Here is a 27,592-nt window from a genome sequence, read left to right on the forward strand (position 1 = left end):
GACACAGTGAAAAGTCATCCTTCTAGATGCAAGCCAGGAAGAGAGCTCACTGGAACCTGACCAACCAGCACCCTGATCTCAGACTTCTACAGTAGAACTGCAAGGAAATAGATGTCTGTTGTTTAAACAAGTCGTATCTATGCTGTATTATGGCAACCCAAGCAGAGAGATTTCTTCTCATAATCCTTTAATCTATTTCTCTGTCATCTCTCATGTAGAACCCTACAGCAGCCTACTAAATTACTTTCCTGCTTCCCTTTTTTACCTTTTTGCAGTCATAATGGTATTTTCTAATATGTAACTCAATTCATGCTATTTCTCAGCTCTGTTGTCCCAGTGACTTCCCATTATGCTCAGCAGATAACCAAACTCGCTTTTCTATAAGGACTTTTATGTTCTGGCTGTTCCTTCTCTGACCTCATCTTCTACCTCTGTCATGGTGTGTGTGTGGGCACACACACTTGTACAGACATATGCATGAACACGCATCTTGCTCACTTACAATATCCCTGGATTTCTTGCTGGCCCTCCAATTTACCAAGTTTATTTCTACCGGGGGCCTTTGCACTTGCTGCTTCCTCTACTGTTAAAACCATTTCCCTGGAATATTCATGAAACAGAATTTCTCCCTTTATTCCAGTACCTATTTAAAAGTTGCCTCTCTAAGAAGTCTTCCCTGACTACTTTATTAGAAATGACCCCATGTAAGCCCCACCCTTATTTTTTCCATACATGAATGCTGATTTAATTTCTTCAAAGCTTGTATTATTTCCTGGCATTATGGTATATGTATTTGCTTACCGTAAACTTGTTAAAGTATGCGATTTAGATTCTTTACTGAATTGCTAGGGCCTAGAGCAGTGCTCTACTGACACAGAAAGCGTCCATAATGAATTTATTTATTTATTTATTTTTTCATAATAAATTTATTTTTAATAAAAGATTACATGGATCTTGGCAATCTATAAACCAATTATTAAAGTGCTCATAGTATGAACCAAGACCTTAAATGAAAATTAGATGGAAAATATAAACCTTCTTGCAATAGTGGTTTTAAAAACCCTCATTTGCTAATATACAGGATATTAAAACTCAGGTCTTTTATCCCAGATATGTGCAATCTGACATTTTGTTTTTCAAGAGAGAAATTGATTTAAAATCCAACTTATTCTGTTTATTGTATATTGTAGGTATGATAGCTGACATGTAATAAATACTTACCATTTTCTGGCACTGTTAATAATTTACATGTATTTATATGTTAAATTGGGCTATTGTGAATATTTACCTGTATAATCTCATTTAATTCTCCTAAAGGTGCTAGGAGATTGGTATTATGTTTGTCACCATTTTTGAGGGGGAAGAAACTGAGGCATGTTGTATTAAATAATTTGACCCGGGACACACACACTCAGTGATAAAATAAAGAACTAATTCAATATATGCAATCTGACTCCAGTGTCCATAAGGTTAAACATTATGCCTACCTAGTAATCAACTAGAATAATTTACCAAAAGCAGTGTGAGACCCATAATCTTATTATCTTTCACTGGCTATTTGTTACTAGAATTTTTAGTAGCCTTATAACCACCATCTTTCTGTTATCAAACAGAATCAGATGAGTATATTTCTACAACCTAAATTCACTTATTTCAATTACTATTTTGATGAAATAACAGTCAAAGCAATATAATCACAGATCTTTAGACCAATTAATAATATAATGGATTGTTAGATTGTTAGACAATATAATTAAAAAGGGAAGGTGCATACAGAGAGAACTTTTGACACTCAGCCAGCGAGCATTGCTTAAAACACCCACCATGTTTTAGTCTCTGGAGATACCATACTTTCTTCTGTGGATGAATTCCCATTTAGTAAAGACACAAGCTACATTGATAGGTGACCTCAATAAATTCAGTCTAACTAGAATCCCAGTGAAGACCCAAAACATGGAGTACCCTCTAAATTATGCTAAAAACATTAAAGTACAAAAAGGAAGTATTAGAATTATTGTTGACATTTACTTTGACAATATCATTTTACATCTGGGAGGGAAATATTAGAAATGCCATTTATTTTAATTTCTAATATGATTTAAACATTTCTATTTTTGACATCTGTTGTATGATTACATGTGACACACTATATTAGAGGGTACTTATGTAAACATTTTTAATGATATCGATGCACATTAAAAAAATTTTAAGTACTGTATTCGCTCTGGAGAAACATACCGTTTTAAGCAATAGAGCTCCAGAGGAATATTGAAGTTTTAGATAGATTACTCCAGAGTGAATGTGATGTCAAGGGCACTGCTGGAAGCTATTGTATCATTGTAGCAGAGAGATAATGAACACCTTAACTAGGAAACTGGTAGGGAAAGGATTTGACAATTATATTATATGTAGATTGGCAAGATTTGGGGTCTTGTTAAATAGAATACAGTGATGAGGATGGAAGATTCAAGAATGTATCTGGAATGAAATTCCAGATTTCAAATTTACAAAATTGGGGAGAAATCAGAAATATGAAGCAAATAGGGAGTACGAAGAAGAAAAACTCTAGGAAGGAAGGGTTATAAGTTCATTTTAGGCACAATGATTTTGAGCGTCCTTTGGACTCTTCAGTTTTAGGATGTGTGAAATTTAGGGACAAAGTCTATTTTGCAAATGTGTATTTGGTAGTCATTAGCACAGAGAGAGAGTAGATGGAATCGCCTAGGTGGAACAGTGGTTCAAGCTACGTTTCTTAGAAGCATCTGTATTAAGGACAAAGGAAGAAGGAAATAGCCTTGGAGAAAGTGAAAGAACAAGGAGTCAAATAGCGTGAGTAGAATAATTGTGCTTGTAAGTTCTTTCCATGGAGCAGAGAGTTCTACTTAACATCCTTTGAGTACTCTGCCCCCGGTGTCAGGCTATTCCTATAATGGAAATGCAGTCATCGGGCTCTCTTTTTCTGGCACCATTAAACATTCAACATACAAACCCATGTTGCCCACTACTATATAGAAAGGAAAGGTCAGGTTTCCTCCAGTGCTAGGGGTTTATGGCTCATAAGGAAATAGATAAGATTAGGAAACCATGTCAGCATCCTTCAGAGAAGATTGAAAGATAGCTCATAGGCATATGGCAGTGTTTAAATATTGCTCATGCAACTCCTAAAATAATTTTGAAAATGTATGTATCCTCTCCTCTCATTTGAAATTGACACTTTAAAATTTATTACAGTCTAAATATTTGCAAAGAATATACTATCTGGATATTTTCATTGCATACGTGATCTACATCTAAACATTAGAGCGGTAGTGTAGCTCTTTCAGTCTGCAAACAATATCAGGGCATGCAGCACTCATTGTCAAACTCAACAGCAAATTAGATGACCTTATATCAGAAAAGGTCAAATTTCTTTTGTTGTTGTTGTTCAAATGAATAAGTTAATAAATCTCCTTGTATTAACCAGTAGGCGTTCTGAATTCTAATTCTAAGGTAGATTATTCAAAGCACCTCTAGATAAAGTATGAATGTTTCCCTGATGTTTTGCTCCCGTGGGTCTCACTCTTAGTAGCTTTATACTGCAGGGCAATGAATTGTGGAAGATGGTGACAGGTTTGCCTTTCTTTTGTAAAGATGGCAAAATGATATTTTAAAGGGGGAGTTGGAAAAATTTCTGAAAACGCAGACACATTCTTAGCCAAGTTAATCTTTGGGAAGCATGCATTCAGAGAAATTGAGGATCTAGGAACCAGTTGCCCTAAATTTATCCATGCCTGTATAGCACCTGTTCAGTCTTGTTTCTCTGCATGGTACCCCACTCCAGGGGACTCAGCTATAGTCATCCAAGAGAAACAGCAGTGGCCAGTATCCTGCTTTGTTCCCCCATCTCCACATTCTTTCTGTCCGCTACTTCTTCCTCTGCTACTGCAAAACCGATCTTCTTCCTCTGGATCATCTTCATTCTAATGGGGTTGAGTTATGAGGTAGGCTATTGCCGAATTTGGTCTGCCTCCCGCCCCACAAATTCATCCCATTGAAGCCCTAACCTCCAATGTAGCTCTTTGGAGATAGAACCTGTGAGGAAGTAGCAACAGCTAAATGGGGTTATAACAGGTCCCACTCTGACAGAGCTAGTGCTTTAAGGGAGAAGAAGAGACACCAGAACTCTCTATCTATCCCTCTGTCATGTGAAGACAGGGCAAACAAGCAGACAGAGAAAGCTCTCACCAGGATCCAATCATGTTAATTGCCTCAATCTCAGACTTTTAATCTCGAGAACTGTGAGGAAATAATTTTCTGTTGTTCAAGCCTACTCTCTAGTATTGTGTCATGGCAGCCTGAGAAGCATAATCCAGATTTTGGTACTAAGAATTGGGTTGCTGCTGTAACAAATACCTAAAAATGTGGAAGCAGCTTTGCGACTGGATAATGGGTAGAGGTTGGGGGAGTTTTGAGGTGTACGTTAGAAATAGTGAAATTAAGGCTGATTCTGGCAAGGAAGCAGACAGAAAAGAGGAGAGCTAGAGAGAAAGCCTCCATATTCTTGGAGAATATGTAAATAACCACAAATAGAATGTTGGTAGAAATATGAAAGTAAAATTTCATTATGGTGAGGTTGTAGATGGCAATGAGGAACATGTTATTAGAAATGAGATGAAAGGTAATCTTATAAAATGGCAAAGAAATTGCCTATACTGTATTCTAGTGTTTTGTGAGAATAGAAATTGGGAGTGATGAAATTGTATATTTAGCTCAGAAGACTTTTAAGCCAAGTGTTGAAGGAATGGCTTGGTTTCTCCTGACGGCTTATGGCAAAATGTAAGACGGGAGAGAAGAATTGAAGAAGGAATCCTTAGGAGGAACCAGAACTTGAAGACTTGGAAAATTGTCAACCTATCGATGTTGCAAAAAGTAAGGAAGCTTCTTCTGGAGAGAACATCAATGTTGCTGTTGGAGAATCGCTTCATTATGAGGGTTACGCATGATGTCAAGCAGACACCTAAACAGAATTGGGAAATTGAGATGGGATTATACCAGCAAAGACACTGCCAGCTTGAACTGTGAAGTGGACAGAGAAAGTGGGATGAAATGAGGGAAGGCTGGTGGACTTCTTGGATTCTACAAGTGTGGACTATAAAACTATTAGGTTGCAAATGTGAGTTATTCTTGTCAAAAAGAGAATAACCTCAAAGGCAATTTAGAGATCACCAGGGTCTCAGTGTCGCAGCTCCGTCTGCTGGAGCCTTGAGGATGGGCGCCCACCCAGCAGAGTCTTGAGGGTGGAAAATCAACTTTGGGTTTTAAGAGGCCCAGTCTACAGGATTGTGTTATGGCAGCCTGAGAAGATGAATTCAGCCATGTAATGTGCAGGCCAGGGTCAGGGACATTATCTGAAATGCCTCATTAAGACTATTATACCCATCTCCCCTTTCTTAGGAATTCCTTTTTTACTATCAGGCATGCTATTTAGTACCTTTGTCACAGCTAAGTAGGCCAGACAGTCCCCCTCCCCTGCAGGGATTGTCTTGGCTAAAGATAGCCATCCTGCTGAAGACTCCTTCCTAGGGTAGCCCCCATGTGGTGACGGATTTATTTGGTGGTACGGGGTTCAGGGCAATTCTGAATGGTCATCTGAGCTTCAGAACTGATCATTAGTTGATACCTGTATTGAGATTACATTGCAGCTTGACCTCCCCTTCTACTTCCTCATCTGCCCTGCCATTTGATAATACTGGAGCACTGTCGTCAGAAACATGCCTTATGATGATCTCCACCTCAGAGTTTGCTTCCTGGATATCACAAAATTCAATGCACCGGCATCCAAATACTTTGTCCAAAAAAAGAATAATACTTTTTTAATGTGTATGCACGGTAGGAGGCACCCAACCTGAGAAAAGACATACTACATTTTATTATAATTTTTTTTCAATTTGTGTATGTCTTTCTATATTTCATGATGAGATTCTAGAGCACAAGAAGCATCCATAACTCACATATCTGTCTACAGCATTTAGGACTTTGTCAAGCCATAATAGTTCCTGGAAAATGTTTTTTGAATAAACTCTGCAGGCATTTCATCATTTATCCAAACACAAGATTAACTCTAAGATAAAAATTAATAAAAAATTTTGCATAGTCGACCAAGGGCTTTAAGATGTATAACCTTTGCTTGAATTCTCTGAGTGCTATTTTATTTTTAATCTTTAATAAAAAGTTTTTGTAAAAGTACAAACAGAATTACACTGCAGATATGTTTGTGAAGTTGAGAGGGTATGTCAGCCCTAATATTCCCTACTTGAGGCAAGTGGTGTTTTGAATATATACATACTTAAACAGTATTAATAGCTGCATAATGTGACATATGTATCTGTGGTACACATGTAGCATAATTGCATAAATCAAAGTTATATAAATTAAGATACAAAACAAATAAGAAATAATACTTACTTTAATCTTTTCCTGAGAATGAAAAATTTGCAAAAGCATTTCCTAATTGGTCCAATTTGGAAATCTGAAATTCTTGAAGATTTGCTTTCTGCTTATGTAGGAAAGCAGACAGCATATCAAGTCGGGACTTGCAGCCTTGTTTTGCTAAGTGTAAGCAAGTGAACCATGAAATGTGATTAAATGCTATGTAAACACTTTTTCTACCTGAAAATTCTATTCTGTTATCTCAAATGAACCACTTCTAATCTCATGCCTGTGTGTTGAAATAAGACAGACAATCAAACTAAAGTGTAGATGATAATAAAGATACTGACTAGTGTCTCTATTTGTGGTGGAACATTATTAATATTTTCCAAATAGAAGCTGAATTGAAGTTATCCTCATTTACACCCAGATTCACAGTCCTACATAAGATTTATTCTTTTTTTCATTTATTCAACAAATATTTATTGAGCACCTATGTTAAATCAGGCACTTTTTAGGTGTTTAGTGGTATATCTATGAACAAAACAAGTATCTCTGCTTTCATGGAGATTGTGTTCTTTGGTGATACGGTGAGCACAGTAAATATATAAAATATATTGTGGGTGACAAGGACTATGGATTTGAAAGGCATGGAACAAGGAAAGAAGATACTGAGATTGTCAGGAGTAGAAATTGTGGCTAGTTGCAATATTAAATAGGGTGATCGGGGTAGTCTTCATTAAGAAGCTGAGATATGAGCAGTGTTTAAAGAAATGAAGAAGTTAGCCATGCTGGTGTGTGGGAAAAAGAACCGGGAGCAGAAGCAACATCTAGAGCAAAGTTGGAAAGTCTGGGATGTGTTTTGAAGGTTTAACAAAGTGCTAGGGCACCTGACTGGTTCAGTTGGAAAAGCATCCAACTCTTGAACTTGGGGTTGTGAGTTCAAGCCCCACATGGGGTGTAGGAGATTACTTAAATAAGTAAATCTTTTTTAAAAAAATGAATAAAAAATAAAGTGTAAGGATGCAGTGTGGCTGAAGCAGGGTGACTAAGGAAAGAAGTTAAAAATCAAATGTGGGATGGTTGGTGATGAAACAGATCCTCTGTGGCTTTATGGGCCTTTGAAGAACTTTGAATTTTCCTCTGAATGAAATCGGGAGCCACTGGAAGACTTTGAGCAGATTTGAGGAGAGCAACAGGGTCCTCCTTGACTCTTCTAACAATCACCCTGGCTGCTGTGATATGAAGAGCCTACAAGTGTGAGTGGCAAGGGTAGAAGATTAAGGGATTAAGAGATAATTGGTGCTCAGAGATAATTGCTGGCAGGTGGCACTAGGTATTAGCAGGGGGAATGCATAGGAGTGATTGGCTTCGGGATATGCTGGAAAGATAGTGGCACAAGAGATTTCTGTTGGATTGGATATAGAATATGAGAGAAAATGAAGAATGTTGGCTCAGTCCAGATTTTGGGGTTTGAACAACAGGAAAGATGGAGTTGGTGCCAAGTTGGGATGCAGTGGTGGAACAGGTTGTGGGTTGGCAGACTGGTTCATGATAAAACCTAAAGTGTTTAAGGTACATCTAAAGAGAAATGCCAAGTAGGCACTTGGTATATAAGACTGGGGCTCATGAATGTTGATGTAGGCTGGATATATATGTGTGATATGTTTTTGGGCATATATGTATTATTCAAAATCTTGAAAAAGAATAGGTTACTAGGGGAGGGAGTGTAAGTAGAGCAGTGAAGAGAACACGGACGGCACAGCTAGGGGCTTTAACATTCAAAGGAAGGTGAAAAGTCGAGAAGCAAGTGCATTAAGCTGAGAAGGAAAAACTAATGAGGTGGGAGGAAAACCAAGGGAGTGTGTTTTCCTTGAAGTCAAACAAAGACTGGGTATCCGAGGAAAACATGATTAGTTATGTAAAATCTTGCTAGCAAATCACTTAAGAAGATGTCTGAAATTGACTATTTAATTTAGCAACAAGGAAATAATTGGTAACTTGCTCAAAGCAGGTTAGTAGGTGTGGTGGGAGTGAAGCCACAGGGAAGTGGGTTTAGGGCAGACACACAAGCATTGGAAACCTTAAGTCTGGTCAAATTTTCAGACTATTTTGCCAATAGGGAGCAAGAAATTGGATGGAAGCTGATAGAAGAAGTGGATCAAGACAATTTTTTGTGGGGTGCCTGGCTGGCTCAGTCGGTTGAGTGTGTGACTCTTGAGCTCTGCTCAGGTCATGAGCTCAGGTCATGATCTCACAGTTCATGGGATCGAGCCCCACATCAGGCTGTCAGTGTGGAGCCTGCTTGGGGTCTCTCTCCCTCTTTCTCTGTCTCTCCCCTGCTCATGCATGCATGCTCTCCTACTCTCTCTTTCTCTCTCTCAAAATAAATAAACTTTGGGAAAAAGACAAGTTTTTGTTGTTTTTGTTTTAAGTCTTTTGTTTTGCTCTGCTTTTGTGTATGTGTTTCAGAGAGGGAAAGTGATAGCATGTTTCTGTGGCAGTGGGAATTATCAGTAGAGAGTTATCAGTAGAGAATAATGGCAGAGAGTGTAGGGGGGAGCATCTGTGCTCCTTTGGTAGAGTGAGTTCAGAAATCCTTCTCCTCAGTAAAAGAGCAACATGACTGTTGAAAATTATAAAATTTTAATAAAAGGACCAATGATCATTTAAAGTCTCTGTACATTGTTCTGGAAGGTAGCTGTTGTGGAGCAAGAATTCCTGTCCCCATCAAGGACCTTGTAGCCAGACCAAGAATCAAATTGACATGAGACAAGTTAACAGGACAAAATCATAATTAATAGTGTGTGTACAGGGAATCCACACAAACATGGAAATTCCAGAGACAGTCAGGCCAAATGATGTATATAGACCTTTCTGAATGAAGAAGAGGATAGGGAGACTGGGTCTTCAAAGGGAAGGAGTGCATTCACAGGAAGAGTGAATAAGAATAAATGTTTGGCAAACACATGTTTGCAGGGCCACTCAGAAACAATGAGACATAGAAGACTTTGATCAAACAGGTCTTGCTAGGTTCCTCCCCGTCTACTGTACCTATTTCACAGTATAATATACATCTATGGTGACAGCTCTTTTCCTGGAGCAGGTCTTCTATCTGTTATTTTAGGTAGTTGTGGAGGAGGCAAAGAGTTTTTCTGGAATCTGCTGGGTTTTTATTGCTTTTTAGCTCAAAAGACTCTTCATGCCAATGTGGCCTGTCTTGGGGCTGTCTGCCCTTGCCCCTCAACAGAACGCAAACAGTACAGAAATATTAATTCAAAAAACTCTACTAAATTTCAAAAAGAGCAGTCAGAGTTGATGCCTATATTATACTGTGCTCGGGCTGCCATAACAAAATACCACAGTCAGGGCGTTTTATTTTATTTTTTTTAATTTTAATTTTTTAAAAATTTTTTTAATGTTTTATTTGTTTTTGAGACAGAGAGAGACAGAGCATGAACAGGGGAGGGGCAGAGAGAGAGAGGGAGACACAGAATCCGAAACAGGCTCCAGGCTCTGAGCTGTCAGCACAGAGCCTGATGCGGGGCTCGAACTCACAGACCGCGAGATCATGACCTGAGCCGAAGTCGGACACTCAACTGACTGAGCCACCCAGGTGCCCCAGTCAGGGCGTTTTAAACAGGAGGGGGTATTTCCTTGGGTGACATTAAGATGAGGCCTTTACCTCCATCATACAAGGCAAATGACAAAACCAGAAGAGCCCTCTTTAGATCACAGTTCATTCTGGAGGTCAGGAAGACGTCAAGGTTGCACTAGGCTGCAATGCCTCAGGAATAAGCAGAACATGATAGGAGGGGACTTTAAAACACTTCCCAAGCCTCACATAGACACATCAACAAAAAGCAGGAGTCTCAAGGCTTAAAAACAACTTCTGACAAAGCACTGAACAATTAACAACTGGCCCAGGGGTAGCTTCTAAGAAGCGAGGCTTAAAAATTAAGTCACGCTCATCTCTGGAATATTCTGGAAAACTGTGCATGCCCAGTGCTGCATACGCTCAGAAATGATGCCATGAACTGAGCTGCCAGGTGTTGACGTAGTTGGTTAAGTCAAGTCAAAATGAAAATAATGATGAAGGCTTTATTCACTTATTGCAATAGTATAAACAAGAGGCCGGAAAGAAGATGCCAGCTCCAGAATGTTTCGTTGTTCCCCATGGAATAAACAGATATATTAGCACAAATGAGGGAAATCATCTCACCACCAAGAGACCTCAAACAAAAAGTTCCTACCCTTTCATGAACCCTAAAGCAGGAGGGCAGGGAGGGGGGGATGCATAGGAGTAGAAAAGTGCTGAGTTCTGAGTCAGAGTAGAACAAGGTAGCTTCAAGGTTTCTCCTCCTCCCCCTGATAAGGAGGTCTGGGCAGGGACACTGGGGAAGGGAACCCCATAAAGAGTCCGAATGGAGGCACCTGGAGTAGGAATGCAGTTATGCATGAAAGCATGCTAGCCAGGGGTCCGGAGTCCCTGACTACAACTCGCCTTCCAAACTGGCCTACACTGGCTCCTCCAAATTTGGTCTGGAGAGGGCAACTTTCCTCCATGAGGCTTGCTGGGTGAAGTCTTTTAGTTGCTTATCCTTGGCCTTAAGGATCACACATAGGTTTTTGGCCAGGAGCCAAACTCCTTGGCAATCAATGAAGGGGATTATCAATCTACCAGCCACTGGTCCCTTACTGAAAGAAGAGGAAAAAAATGTAAATGCTGTGACTGATGAGAGCCACCTTCAAGACATCCATCTGTACATCCATCTATTCATCCATCCATCCAGTAAAGATCCAGAATCTAACTTGCTAAGGAGGTGTTGAGCACCACCTTTCACACATTAGTGGCTTATGATAACCCAAGGGCAGCCCCTAAATAGCCAGGCTAAAAGAGAAAAAAAAAAAAAAAGGAAAAATATATAAGCAGGAACATCTTTGGGAGTCTACACATGCTGGGAAAATAGATTTGCAAAATTAGCTTAGCCAGATCAGTAATTAACATCCCTCCCCCCAAAAATACAACAACAAAAAACCAAGTGCCCAAACAGACAACAATGAGAGACTCTGTGCTGAGAGGGAGGAGTAACTATATTTGCTGTATTATTTTAAATGTCTAGGTTTTTAAGAAATGAAATATTCAAGGAAACAGCAAAGTGTGGCCCATATGTAAGAACAAAAGCAGGTGATAGAAACTACCATGGAAAGGGAACACTTGGTGGACTTAACAGACAAAGATTTCAAGGCAACTATTATAAATACATTCTACATATGTTCAAAGAAATAAAAGAGACATGCTTAAAGACGGGGCTCCTGGGTAGCTCAGTCAGTTAAGCGTCCAACTCTTGATTTAGCCTCAGGTCATGAACTCATGGTTCGTGGGTTCAGGCTCCATGTCCAGCTCTGCACTGACAGCACAGAGCCTGCTTGGGATTCTCTCTCTCTCTCTCTCTCTCTCTCTCTCTCTCTCTCTCTCTCTGCCCCTCCTCTACTGGCAATTTCTCCCGTGTGATGACAATGTTTCATTGTATCAATAAAGAAATAGAAATTATTTGAATACATAAAAATAGAGAACAAAATTAATAAAAAGAACAAGATGGAAAAGGAGTTGAAAATATAATAACAATGACACCTGGGTGGCTCAGTCAGTTGAGCGTCTGACTTCGGCTCAGATCATGATCTCACGGTTCGTGAATTCAAGCTCCGAGTCAGGCTCTGTACTGACAGCTCAGAGTCTGGAGCCTGCTTCAGATTCTCTGTCTCCCTCTTTCTCTGCCCCTCCCCCGCTCATGCTCACTCATTCTCTCTCTCTCAAAAATAAATAAGAATTTTAAAAAATTAAGAAAAATATAATAACACATGAAAAATTCAGTAAAAGTGTCTAGCTATAAATTTCATTACAAGAAAGAGCCTGCAAACTTGAAAATCAATCCATTGAGATAATGCAGTCTGAAGAAGGAAGGGGGAAAAGTTTGAGGAAAAATGAACAGTATCAGATAAATGTTAGGGACCCTTAATCATACCAACATAATGGAAATTCCCTAAGAAGTGGGTAGAGAGAAAAAGAAAGAAAATATTAGAAGAAATAATGACCAAAGAGAGGGGAGTATAGGATAATTACCTTTAAGGTCCCTTGAGAATTGTGAGTTTAAAGTGGACGTGGTCAGTATGGTTGTGTGTTATTTTCCAGCCATATTTAGTTATGTGATCTGGTTGTGGAATGGGGAAAGAGCTGGACTGAACCAGAGATGCAGCTGTGCCAAGCAAGCAGGAAAAAGAGAGGGGGGTAAAGGAGGTAAGGATGGTATACAAGAGTGATTATGACAGACCATGGAATTCAAACTGGGTAAGGAGAGAAGCAAGTATATCAAGAGACAGACAAAAATAATTGCACCAATGACTTGGAGGTCATGCACCAGATGGATCTGAGGTATCCATCAGTGGAAGGTACTCATTATGTTGTGATTATGTATATCACATAATCACAGTTCCATGCATAGGTTCCAGTGAGTGGTAATGGCACGGTCTAAGATTTGACATTGGAAGGAATAATGGAGGGAGATATCCTTGGAATGGAAGCATTTATGAAATTAAAAATACAGGGTATTGGAAAAAATTATGTGCATGTATATACTACAAGTCAGGCATTTCTAATGGACAGAGTAGGAGTAAACCAGGAACTAAAATTTTTGAGAAACACATAGGAATGATTCTGTGGGTAAGTAGCTGACAGCAATGATGTATTTTTTTTTCCAGCATGTGACTCCTTAGTCCTATTAGGACCATTTAAGTCAGATCATGTTAATGTTCCTTTTTCCTTCAGGCTGTGTGCTTAAAATGTAACTTCTTCAACTGGAATGGTAATTCTCACTGCCTAGCATAATGTGGTTCCTTTGGCTTCAACCATGTAGAGTTGACCTCTGTATGTAGTCTAATTCCCTTTGGCTTGAACGTCGCCATGACTCTTGGCATATTTTTGTTAGTTCTACAATATTTCCTGTGCAAGGTTAATCTATATTTTTTAATCTATTCTTTACCTTAAATTCTTATTTCCATCTTGAATTGTTTTACTGATGTATTAGCCCAGTTCTTAACTACATGCTTCATTCCATTTAAAAATAACTGTTTTAGGGGTGCCTGGATGGTTCAGTAGGTTAAGCCTCTGACTTTGGCTCAGGTCATGATTTCATGGTTTGTGGTTTCAAGCCCTGCATCGGGCTCTTGTGCTGACAGCTCAGAGCCTGGAGCCTGCTTCAGATTCTGTGTCTCCCTCTCTCTCTGCTTCTCCCTAGCTTGCACTCTGTCGCTCTCTCTGTCTCTCTCTATATATCAAAAAATAAGCATTAAAAAAATTATATATATATAAATATATATAAAAATATACATATATATACATATACAAAATATACATATATATGTATATATATAACAGAATAACCTGTTTTATTGAAGGGATTAAGCTATCTCACAGATAAATTAGTAGGCTTACAAAACCAAGACCCTAAACTAAGCTTCTGGGACAGCCCCATGCTGGGTAGAGCTGGTCTGCATGGATACAACTGCCTCTACATGGCTGGAGAGCTACAGAAGCAGAAGCCTCATCACAGATGATGTCTCAAAAAGTAGTCAGGAAACTGATTAATCTGCATGCTGCTTCTGCCAGCCCAAAGATCATCTTTTACTTTATCAAATGATTCAGCTCTGATTGGAGATCTTGCACAAGGATATCTAATTGATGAAATTCTATCTATCTGATTCCCTTGCTGCAAGGGATTCTGGGAATTGTGGTTTTTGCTTCCTATCCCCTGCAAGCTGGACTATTGTTAAGGTAGATATTGAGAGTGTTAAAATCCAGTATCCAGTGTCAGCCAGATGTAGAGTTTTGGCTTTTAATGAAATTTGAAATACAGTATGAGGATTAAATACACTAACCAAATTTGATCATGATAAAGACTTTATGCGTATAATTCACCCAAATCTTGCTGTGCTAAAGCCTAGCATCTTTTAAAGAGAGTTTTAGAAAGAAAACCTTTAAAGATGTCTGCTTCTAGCAGAAATGAAAACTCTAGGCTTGCTCAACTTCAAAGGGCTAGTGAGAGTAATTTTATCATGATTCATTATCATCACTCACAGTATTTGATTTGGTTAATTAACCATCCCATTTCATTCTTTCATGATTTCGATCCTATCTGAAATAAATAACAGGAGTTAGAAAGAGAGGGAAATTGTCTGCTTTATTATAGGTGCAGAACTGGATTAGAAAATATAGCTTGGGCTTCAAACCAAATCTTTTTCCTTTTTCTTTTTCCCCTCCATAGAATTTGTACAAAAATATTACCTTTAGAGCAGCTGAATAAGTAAAAATTTTACTGCATAAGGCATAGCTTGTTCTTTTTGGTTTATTGCATGGAAAATGCAAGATTGGTGAGCAGAATGCATAGGGCTCACAGGCAGGTGGTTTCTAAAACCGAGATCCAGGAGTGGCAGATTGATAAAGACAGAGAAACAACACATGAGCATGTAAGTTCAGGACATTAACCTTCTCAATTCAAGATCACGAAGAAATAGATTGCAGACTCTTATCATCTCACCAATCAGATCTCTCCTACCAAAGGAAGAAGCTAATGAGTGGTAGGGAGGAGTGAAAAACTCCAGCCTTGAAATTTATGGAGTCCTTCCAATTTATTCTGCTGATTAGTCACACGGTTGTGCATTATATTAGAAAATCCTTCAAATATAAAGATGTTCTGCTCCCCAAGTATTTGCAAAAACCCCAGAGATTTAATGGAGATAGTATTTTTCATCTTTGCAAAAGAAAGGAAAAATGCGTATTAGTCTTACCTTTGAGCAGCAAATAACAAGCAGACTGCTGTCATTTTAATAACTGTATTTTTGCAGATTTCATTAAATGCCTATAAGATGACTATTCAATGTTTTAAATCTCTAATGTTTTTATAAAACAATGAGGAGTGATTTTCAAAGATGCTTATGAGGTCTATTCTTAACCTCATTAAAACAATGGAGTTAAGTGACTTTACATTTTTCTCCTTAGTGCAAAGGGAATTCAATTTTCAAGTGAGAACCCACAGTGATACCAGAGATCCTTTTTCCCTTTCTTGCTTCCATTTAGTTTGGCTTGATATGAATCCAGAACGAAGGAAAAGAAAACAAACCTATGCTAACAACTACATAGTTACAGAACAATTAGTTTACATAATCCCAATATATCAGAAGAATATATCACAAAAACAATACTGATTAAATCATCTCAGATTCAGTAGGGCAGCATAAAAATGCAGACCATCATTGGGGAAATGGTTGTTGATCATGAAAATGCACCTAGAATCTTAAAATGATGACAGATTTCTTTCGTGATTCGTCAGACACTCAAGAGGAATTAAAACACAAATAGGCTGAAGGACAGGGTTTCAGTATGACAATATTAAAAGTCAGCCAAGGGAGCAAAAGGTTCCTCGCATGCTTGAATTGTCTACATGAAATCTCTCAAGAAAGTCCATAGATCCATTGCTAGTACATTTTATGTAAGTTTTGAAAACAAATAGTGATTTTTACTTAGCAGAGTTTCTGTTTTATACACTGATTTTTCTAATTTTTACAACAATATTTCATGATATTTCCTATGTTGGCTTTTTAAAAAAACTGATTTTATCAATATGATATTTGTTTGAATAATTAACATTTTCAAATGCAGTTAAATCAGGTATTTTTCCTATATGATATCAAGCAACTCATAAAGATTTTTTTTTCTCAATTTCACTGTTTAGTTGACCAATGGTTTGGTGATAATATTGACAAAATAAATGACAGAAAGAATTCCACTATGTATTTCTGGGTCTTTAATTTTTTTTCCTTAAAAAACAAACACAAAACAACACCATAATAATTGTTACCATAATCTATACTTTCAATTGAAATAGTTCAGTTGAATAGATTTCTTTCTATATGACTAAGATAAAGTTTATTTTTTCTTCTCTTATGTCATATGAAAATAGCTATGCAAATGTTCAGCAAATTTCAAGAGAAGTTTTGGTATGGTCTGAAATATATAGGCCACACAAAAAATTCATGGATGAGTGCCTCATCGATAATCATTTTGAGAACAGCTAAAACAGAGCAATGATTCTTACCTAAACTGAAGTGTAATTGGGATAATCTGATAAAATATATATATACCTAATTATAGCTGATCAAATATATCTATATATAACTATTTATCTATATCTATATATCTACATATTTTTTTCTATTATTTTTCATGGTCCAGGAAGACAACCCCTCGCTCCCCTACCCAAGTCATTTTCTGTTTGTTCAAATGGCTTTAATTTTCCTTTTAGCACTTACATTACCTGACCTTATAATGTATGTTTATTTTTAAAAATTTTTCTTAAATCCCCATAGTCTGGAACAGACGTTAGCATTTAATATGCATTAAATGAATATTTGTCGAATAAATAAAGACGGGGAGAGAGTAAATCAGCATTGCTTTAAAATCTGAGCTCCAAATAAAAAACCACGAGGGAAGCAGGAATTACAGGTGTTTATGTACCATTGAGTTTCTTTGTATACTCTCAATTCTGCTGAGTTGTTTTCTTGGGCGATTAAGTTTAATGATGATTAATGGTTCCTTTATGAAATCCGGGGGGGGGGGGTGGTGTAGGGGGAGATAGTCCAAAATGAATTAAACTACTGATATTATATAAAATAATATTTTGTAATGTTTTAACCATTAATTGCCTCTGAAGGCAATATTGAATATAATGGAATAATTACAAGTTTTGATGCCAGATAAAACTAGATTGAAATCTTAATTAACTTTATTTTGTTATCACCAAAAATGTATTAAAAGAGCAGCCACCTGCATTTTTATGATAGAAGTGAAGATAAAAAGGAGTCTAAAAATGAGATTTTTTTTTTTAGCCAGAAAAATATTATGTCTGGAAGAATTTGAAAACAAATTCAGTGGTAGCTTGAATTTTTTAAATGCTAATTGTCCCTGATAATCTCTAAGGGGAAAGGGGAGAAAGCTGGCTGTGAAATTCTTCATGTCTGTAAAACTTGTCTTCCTGGAACATGGAAAATGATAGAAAAAAAATAAAAGGGCTTTTAAATAATGAAATGAGTGAGAAAGAAACATGGGACCTTGTTGAAAATGAGATTATAATAGGAAATGGGAAGTATGTGCTAATGTGTTTATATTTGCAAGTTTAGTATTTTCTTAGTACATGACTATTGTGAATTCCAGCTCTCCACCAGAGTTCCTGTGTGGGATATTCCCAGAGATGGTTCAAGTACAGAGTATTTGAATTATAACAACAGATGTAACTTTTTGTTTTGGTACTGGGATAAGGCAATTTAGGCTTTTTTTTTTTTTTGCCAACGTTTATTTATTTTTGAGGGACAGAGCATGAGCAGGGATGGGCAGAGAGAGAGGGAGGCAGAATCTGAAACAGGCTGCAGGTTCTGAGCTGTCAGCACAGAACCCGACGTGGGGCTCAAACTCATGACCTGTGAGATCGTGACCTGAGCTGAAGTCGTGTGCTTAACCAACTGAGCCACCCAGGTGTCCTGGTAAAAGGCAATTTAAAGTCTAGGTCTTCTCTATTTAAAAAACAAAAACAAAAACAAAAAAAAACTAGCATACTTAAGCAACTTCAGATATTTCTTATTGGAGGATGGCTTTAAATTGTTTTTATGGTAGTATCTACCTTAGGAGGAACATAATGAAGACTCTTATTTTTAAAAAAAAAAATTTGTTTATTTATTTTAAGAGAAAGAGAGAGAGAAAAAGGGGGGGAGGGGCAGAGAGAAAGGAGAGTGAGAATCCCAAGTAGGTTCTGCACTGTCAGCATGTAGCCTGACGTGGGGCTTGAACTCAGAAGCTGTGAGATCATGACCCCAGCAGAAATCAAGAGTAGGGTGCTTAACTGACAAAGCCACCCAGGTGCCTCAAGACTCTTATTTTGATCAGGTGCAAGAGGAGACTGAACATAGGACAAAATACTACTACATGGAGTATAACAGAGGCTCCAAGACGACCCCCAAGAGGAAATTTGCTTAACTTTATTTAGTTGCATATTTTAAAAATATATTTGATAATAGAACTCATTTTCGTAGAAAGCATTTTGGAAGATACTAATTTTTTAAGGAGCACAGCTTGGGAATTGAAACTATCATTATTAATAGCCCTTTATTGCAGTGCTTCTCAAACTTAAATATCCATATGAATCTCCTCAGAAACTTGTTAGAATGCAGATTCTGCTTCAGCATTTGTTGGAGGAGGGAATGAAATTCTCCTTTTCTAACCGGGTCCCTAGTGATGCCCAGGCTGCCCATCTGGAGTCTACATTTTGAGCAGCATAGGTCTGATGCATCGTGGTTCTTTAGTTTCCACAGAGATTATCGAGACACGGAAAGAGGTACACTTTTACATTAGTGGCTTCAGCCTCTTATGCTAATGAGGTAAAACAAATCGTTAGGATGGGAATCTTTTAATTTCAGCCTTGATTAGCATCAGGATAACAGAGAGAAGGTAAGACAGAAGATAGAGCCCCTCTCATACAGAAATTAACAAAAAGAGTAAGTAAAAAAAGACTCTTCCACAGCTCCGAGACCCCTCTCCTCCAGACCAGACATATGAAAAGGGAGATGTGGAAAGAGAAGGTTCCTGATAGGGCTGGTTTAAGATTGCTGCCGTACCGGTTCTATTCTTCCTTTCAATCTGTCTGTGTCTCTCTCTTTTTCTCTTCTTTCTTGTTTGGTCCCTTCTTTCTTTTTCTTTGTTTTTTGAGGTGTTATTCATATTGTTATAATCTTATTGGTATAAGAAAACTTCATACAGGCATATCTGGAAATATGTTCATATTCTATTGCTATCCATTAAGCTGTATCAATACAAAATTATATATTACTTTGATATTTGTTCAATGTGTTACCGAATTTTTTTAAGTTGTAGATATTACTTATAGAGGAGGAGTGAAGACAACAATACATATCTTAAAAACAAGAAGTTATTTTGGATGGCTGTTTGTGTATGTGTGTTTTCTCATTCAAGTGTTGAATAGATCCTGATTTTGTGCATTAAGCACAAACAAAAAATACAGAGACATAAGACCAAGACTTACTTTTGTCTTCCAAATGGCAGAGCTTTTCTGCCTCTGGAGCTATCAGCTCTTCGTGAGCTGATACTATTATGTCTGTTCTGTCTGATTGCCTTTGGTGTCGGCACTAATTGATTGAGCATTTCCTGTGAACCGGAAATCATGCTGGTATTTTATGTATATTAATTTACATAGGCCTCACCCCTCCCCAATTTTTGCTGCAGGCATTTTTATCCCTGTTGAGATGAGTAGAATGAGGCTTGTCGTATGTTAGCAAGTCCAAGCCATACCTGGGTCATGTAGAGTAGTGAAACCAGACTTTGAACCCAGTGAGCGAACAAGCCTTGTACTTGTAGCAGCTATGACAAAGGAGAGTATAAACATTTGATATCTGCAAGGAGTCTGCTTCATCCTGCAAGTGAAATGTAAATTTGGTGGGGATTTGTTCTCTATTTACAATGCTATTGCAAACATTATACCATAGTTCTTCCTTTGCCCATTATTTACAATAACTGCAATTTAATATCATCTCAAGAGGTAACATTAAACTATACAGAATCCCCAAGATTAAAGAAAAATATGCTTTGATTTTATTTCTAATTCTTTTTGGGGGATGAGAATTTGAACTGTTCTGAGTTTTATGGGTATCCTATATATGTTCATGGACATAAAATTAATTCCGTGTGTCTCAAGGGTAACACAGACATAAAAAGGCCAATTACAATTTTATGAATAGGAAATAGAAGATCTGGGGCTTCGATTTTCTCTATTGTTGCATTCTAAATAACAGCACTATTTCTAGGGAATACTTACATCCTTTCTGACACAGAACAACTAGGAACTTTCATTAGAGAAAAATCAAAGCAGATGCAATGTGAGTCCCCATATAGTGCAAGTAATGTTAAAATAGATTCCAAACTGGTGTCTTGTTTTGATGAAAACTCAGAAGACAATTTGGAGACTGTTTGTCAGACTCTAGAGACGGAGGCACAGATGGAGTTCTGAATTAAGTGACTTTGTATTCTGAGATTTGAAATGAACTCCAGTCCCAACTGTATATTTCAATGATTGTGAACTAATTGGATGTGGTAATTGATTATTAAAGGATTTACATTCTTAAAATTATAAGGTTCATAAATAGTAATTTAAACATTTATAACAAAAGTCAAGATGTAAACTTCATCTTCATATTAATGTATGTAGACAGAATTGCATGAACCATATGGGTTTACAAAATATTCTGGGTTAGTGAATTTTCCATAAAGCTGAAGAAAATTGCTTGAGATACCAAAAATTGAAATATTTTAACTAGTTAATATGTAAAAATAACAAAATTTAGTGCTGATTTCCCTGTTGCACCAAGCAGTTTCGAATTGAATGTTATTTAGACTTTTTTGCTTGACCAAAATACATCCTGAATGCTAATTCATTCAACAAATGTTCATTTAATAACTACGTAATGCATACCTACAATGTGCCTGACTCTGTTCTTGTTATATCGGCACAAAACACTGTTCTTGTTATATCGGCCTTTGGAGAGAGACAAACCTACATAATAAATTTATGTATATGCGAAAGTGTTCTGTATTGTAGGCCAAAAATATAGAGGGTCAAGGAGGCTAGAGGTCCCACCATAGGGTGGTCAGGAGAGGCCTTACTAAGCAGATAGTATTCAAAGGAGTTAGCCATCTCAAGCAGAAGGAATTGCAAAGGCTCTGAGGCAGGAGCAGATCAGGCTTGACCATGGCAAGCCCACCAATGTGGCTGCAGAGGGGACATTGTTAGGAGAGAGGTAGGATCTCTCCTGGTTATGATCCAGCATTTGTGAAAAGTCCTCACCCACTTGCTGCAGAAGATGGAGGGAGACATTGCATTTTGCTAAAATGTGAATGTCTATTTGCTTTAAACTTACTTCTCTTGTGTTCTCATGAATACTGTAATTATGTGCAAGAATATTTACTCACAATTGGGCACCCAAAAAGCTCAGATCTGGTAGGGACTAAGGACGGAGAGCGTCAGTAAGGGAGCAGAGCAAGACCACCAGGCTGTGCTTCATCAAGGGTGTGCTGACACAAGGGCCAGAAGTGAAGAGCAGCCACACCCAGGTTACACCTTCCTCTGGAGAACCAAACGACATTTTCTCCTTTCTCATGTGGCCAACTCATCAGAGCATCATGCACTTTGTCCTTTATCACTCATTCAATTTCTGCTTGTACAAATCACTGTGATTGTCAAACTTCCAGAATACAGGCTGAAGACCTACTCTGTGGCTAAAGTAGAGTAGGCATCTCCATTTCCTTCCCACTTCTTTTTTTTCATAAATGAACATGTGTCAAATATTTTATTCAACTCATTAATTAATGAGACATCTAGTAGATGGTACAACCAATTCAAAGAGTCTCGAGTACCACACATTGATAGTCAGATAGGGAATGCTGTAATTAATTTAACCTTCTCACTTTTGATTCTTGTGGGTTATCAGGTGCATCTAAAACCAAAGAGAAACTTAACTTTCTTTCCTATGCTAAAACAACTTGACATAAATAAACTATGTTTTCTTAGATTTCTACTTCGACTGCTAATATACCTCTTTTGTATTTTAGAAGAACAAAGACCCTCTTACATTTTCTTTGTGATTATAGTTCCCTTTTTACGAACCATTCTCTTCTAAATTACTGTAGGAATAGCTGACATTTAAGTACCTTCATGTTCGAAGACTGTCAGGCACTGTACAAACACTGCGTCCCTTCACCTACACAGTGTCCCCATGAGGTGAATGTTGCCAACACTCTCCTGCTTTTATATATTAGGAAAACAAGACCCCACAGTGCCCATATGTTGCCCTAAGTCTTGGCAGGTAAGTGTCACATCTACAAATGGAGTCCACATTGCCAATTTTCTAAGGTTTTTTTCTACATCCCCAGAAACACCATCCTAAGCAGTTAACATGGGGTCTGGGGAGCTTCCGATATCCTCTGAACACTTTACCAAATGTGGATGAGGTGGGCCAGGCTAGGGGAGGTAGAGGAATGCTAAGAACATGGCTCCAGGCTGTGTCTTCTGCTTTTAACAAAAATATTTGGAGAATTGGAAATATAAGGTAAGGTAGGCAGGAACTTATAAAGATGAATTAACGAGTTTGACTTGATTCTGTAAACTGTAGAGAATTAAAAAGGCTTTCTGGAGGAAAGTGACCTTGTTCATTACCATAAATTTAAAATAAATAATATTGGAGCTCTTGTTCTAATTAAGATGGGAAACAGAACAGTGTCAAGCTGATGCCATTGTGCACACTAGGCATTCATTTTATCATGTGTAGTAATAGGCCCACTGGTGGCCACTTTGTCTATGATTGAAACTGATTAGGTTGCACATTTCTTGGCTATGCATATTTGTTCTTTCTCCATTTCATTGTAATGTTGAAGTGTATTTAGATTTCCCATAAATGAAGATGAAAAAATGTTGACATGTTCAATTCTCATTTTTCTTTCTTTTTTTTCCTTTCCTTTCCTTTCCTTTCCTTTCCTTTCCTTTCCTTTCCTTTCCTTTCCTTTCCTTTCCTTTCCTTTCCTTTCCTTTCCTTTCCTTTCCTTTCCTTTCTCTTCTCTTTCTTCTCTTCTCTTCTCTTCTCTTCTCTTCTCTTCTCTTCTCTTCTCTTCTCTTCTCTTCTCTTCTCAATATGGAATGCCTCCTGAATTTGTGTGTCATCCTTGCACTGGGACCATGCTGGTCTTCCTTCCTTGTATCTTTTCAAATTTAGTGTAGTGCTGTGGAAGTGAGCACACACATTTTTTTCTTTCAATGGTAAATTAATTCTGTAGATCTACAAAGAAATGCCTGTTTTTCTCCCCATTCCTTCCCCAGGTTCTCTTGTGCATACCAGTTAAGTTATTTAGGAGAATAGAAGGAGTATGCATGCACACACATCCCGCCTCACCCTGATAAACTAGAAATTGCTAACTATCACATGGAGAGAGAACCCTGAACTCACAAATTAAAAATTTCTTCCATCTCTTTGGGCATGTGAGTGGCTCAGTCAGTTAAGTGTCTGACTATTGATTTTGGCTCATGTCATGATCTCAGTTTGTGGGATGGAACCCCTCATCGGGCTCTGCACTGAACAGTACAGAGCCTGATTGAGATTCTTTTTCTCCCTTTCTCTCTGCCCCTCCCTAGTTTGCACTGTCTTTATCTCTAAATAAATAAATAAATAAATAAATAAATAAATAAATATTTTAAAAAATCTTCCATATCTTAGTGTATAGGTTAGAATAAAATATTTTATTTATATTTATTTATATATAGATTAATTTATACATAAGTGTATTTATACATAGGTTATATTTAACTTATCATTGAATGTCTCTGTGTGTTTCTAAAATATTAAAGTTGATTGAATAACATGCCCCAGAAGAGAATTATATATTTTTGACACATGTTTTTCAAATCATATTTTACATGCTTTCAACCACCTTTATTACTTAAAAACCGTGGTTTCTAAATCCTAGATGACTCCATGGGATAACATCAATGTAGTTAACTAATTTACCATACAAATTAGTTTTAAAATTTCTCTAATGATTCATTGGTTGTGAGCTGTCATTTTAGGGAAATAATTATAACTTACGTTTTTAAATTTTTGATAATTTACTAGCTTTTGATTGCCACTATAACAAATTACTGCAGATGTAGTGGTTTAATGTACCATTACAGTTCCAGAGACCAGAAATCTGCACTAGGTCTTCTGAGGCTAACATTAAAGGTTATGTTCCTTATGCAGTCTCTAAGGAAGATTCTGTTCCAGACTTTTCCAGCTTCTAGAGACTGCCTGTATTCTATCATCACAACTCCTCTGACTCTACTTTTTTTCCCCCTGCACTTATAAAGACCCATGGGATTACAATGAGCTCACCAGATAATCCAGATTAATCTTCTCATTTCAAAATTCTTTTCTTTTAAGTTTATTATTTATTTTGAGAGAGAGAGAAAGAGGGAGCATGAGGAGGGGAGGGACAGAGAGAGAGAGGGGAAGAGAGAGAGAGAATCTCAATGAGGGGCTTCATCTCACGAACCCTGAGATCATGACCTGAGCCGAAATCAAGAGTTGGATGTCCAACTGACTGAGCCACCCAGATGTCCCCTCATTTCAAAATTTTTAATGTAATCACGTCTGCACACTCCCTTTTACCACATAAGTTAACATACTCACCAGTTTTGAGGATTGGAGTATGGAAATCTGTAGAGAGAGGGAAGCTTTATTCTTTTTACCACAGTAGTGTTCTCTTTTTTATTTTTATCATTTGAGGCACAAAACTTTATCTGTAATTTTAGAAAGAAATATCCTGCACCAAATATAATAGGGATTAATTTTCCTCCAATATATTTTTATGTAACTCTATAACAATATTTTTAATTAAAAAAAGCTCATGATTCCATGCCATGCAAATTAAATTTGAATGATGCATGAATTTTGAGTTGCTAATTTTAATTTGCTTGTTTCTTTATTCTATTACCATAGTTTATGTAGTTTTTAAGACATAAAATGTAGCAATTTAGCTACTTTACTTTTCTAAAATGATGACAATGTTCTTGAGTTCATACCCTCTCCAACTCAGACAAGGAGGTATAATACTAGGTCACATCTAATAACACAGTTCCTAATTAACCTGATTAACCTGATTAACCTCAATTACCTAATATAAATTGATGCTTTTGCCAAGTGCCCTCTTGAGATGTCTTCCCAAGATTGATTAAAATTGACCACCAATTTTTTCCCATTCTTCCTACTGAGGTGAGCAGGCCATTGCCTCTTTCTTTGAACCTAAGTTGGCTCTGTGACTGGCTTTTTCAAATTGAATGGAATAGAAGTGATGCCAAGGGATTTTATGTCTAGGCATCAAGAGATTCATGGTTTCCATTACCCCCTTGGACCACTCCCTCCATGTGACAATTGAATCTTGGTTAGGGTCCTTTGGGATGGCCGGAAGACATTGACCACATTGCTTTCAGCAGTTAGCATAGGATCTTTAATTTTTTATCTATAAACTTTATCATTTAGAGCTGTTTTAGGTTCACAGAAAAACTGAACAGGACGTACAGAAAGTTTTCATACACCCTCTGTCCCCCAACATGCACAACCTCCCCTGCGCTCAACATGTAACACCAGATATCACAGTTGTTACAATTGATGAATCTACACAGAAATGTCATTATCACCAAAATGCCGTAGTGTTACTTGAGATTGAGTTTTTAGGTTTTTATTCTCTTTTCACTGCAGGGATGGAAACAAATGTTGAGGTCTTCTGTTATCCCTATTAGAAAACCCTTGACTCTGATAACATTGCAATTTCTTGTGCTGTATCATGTTTTTCTAATTACCTTGCCTCTCTTCTTTTTTGTTCATCATGAACCTTTTTTTTTTTTTATTCCCTTCTCCTAAAATCTAGTATTTTATGTAGGAACACTTGACCTTTGTTGTATGTGTTTTTTACTGAACTGCATTCTACAACTTAGTATTCAGATTTAAAGAGCAACCGTGCAAGGATTACTTATTATTTGGCTATAACTTCTAAGAATATGTTCATAGTTATATCAACTTAAAATGCCTCAGATGAGAAGACCAAAAAATAGTCTCAATAAGGAGGTACATCTGGAGGGTACATAAGAAGATCCACAGTCATTGCAGAAAGATCATCAATGCTATTACCACTCTGGATAAAAAGAAGAACATAGATATCAGTACAAATCAAGCTACCCAAAGGCGACAGATGTTTATAAGCTAAAGACATATGTATAGACATCTCTCTCTGAATGCATATGCTCTAATATTATTTTATATAAAAGGATATATGCTACATATGTTTTTGCTTCTAACTTTCTTTATTCACACAATAGTATAGCGTTGAGATTTTTCCACGTTAGTGTTTAATATCTTTTATAATGACTGTGTAGTTTTCATTTATAAAGGTGTACCATCATTTACATAGCCATGATGGATTGTTAAGGTATTTTCGTATTTTCATCGTTATAAATATATTTAGATGAGCATCTTTTTAACTATAAATTTGTTGACTACTGAAGCATATGTGAAATATATTAGCTGTTAGACTCACTTTTGCTAGAGATATAAAGATTTATTTAAGTAAAGTTGATATAAGTTGCCCACTTTATAGATAGGATTTCTTTGTATTCACCTTGGATTTCATTATTTTTTTGGATTTCATTATTTTTATATTATAAATACATTTGATATAGGTCTAGAGTGAATAGACAGATCAATAGATTGATAGGTCAATAGACTGACTGATAAAAGGAAATAATTTTCATATGATTTTTCAGGTCTAATTCATATTCCTCAAGTCTATCATATACCGCCCCCTTATAAGAATCAAAGATGCCTGCAATACTAAAACAAGAAAGAACTGATAGATTTTATGTAAATGTAAATACATGAATTATGGATTCAAAGGTAGTTATTGTAGTAATAGTAGATGCTCTTTGTGCTGAATCCAATTTATTCTATCTTTAAAATTTGAAGTAACTATTAAAATAATTTTAGTTATCCTAAAATTATTTCATTTCTTTATTCTCACATGGAGTATAGAGAATGATAGTTTTCTTTAACCTGATTCTCCATCGCTTTACTTTTTGCCACTTAAGAGAAAACTCAGAGAAAAAACTAACATGATATTTTTCTAAAACCTCTTTAACCATAACTTAATTTGGGTTCTCACCAATAAAAGAAAGGATACAGAATTCTCAAAGCTCTTTTTGTTACTTTATAATACAGAAAAAGAAATGCATACATGAAAATAACTTTCTCATATGGCTATGAAGGAGCCATCTAGGATGGCAGCTTTTTATAATTTTGTTGTGACAGAAGTCACTGAACTTTGGATTAAAAAAAAGCATAATTACAAACAATGCTTGTCAAGTGGCCATTGTCAATTTTAAAAGAAAGAGTTACAATTTGAGAATGGAAATTATTAAAGAAATAAGAAAAGTCATTACCTCCATATACCTTAAATTGTCACCAACCCTACTTAATTATTTGGCAGCTTTTA

The 27,592-nt window shown here is 37.0% G+C and overlaps 1 protein-coding gene and 1 non-coding gene across 3 annotated transcripts in view; one reads left to right on the forward strand and one right to left on the reverse strand.

Moving 5' to 3' along the window:
• The window catches only part of GPC5 (glypican 5), a 1,421,162-nt gene that overhangs the window by 569,252 nt on the left and 824,318 nt on the right, over positions 1 to 27,592 (forward strand). The window lies entirely within an intron of this gene.
• Positions 23,203 to 23,311, reverse strand: LOC111556930. The gene has a single exon (XR_002736628.1). It is a non-coding gene; the product is annotated as a U6 spliceosomal RNA (small nuclear RNA).

This window comes from Felis catus, chromosome A1 (assembly GCF_018350175.1).
Source record: "Felis catus isolate Fca126 chromosome A1, F.catus_Fca126_mat1.0, whole genome shotgun sequence".
NCBI classification, from domain to species: Eukaryota; Metazoa; Chordata; class Mammalia; order Carnivora; family Felidae; genus Felis; species Felis catus.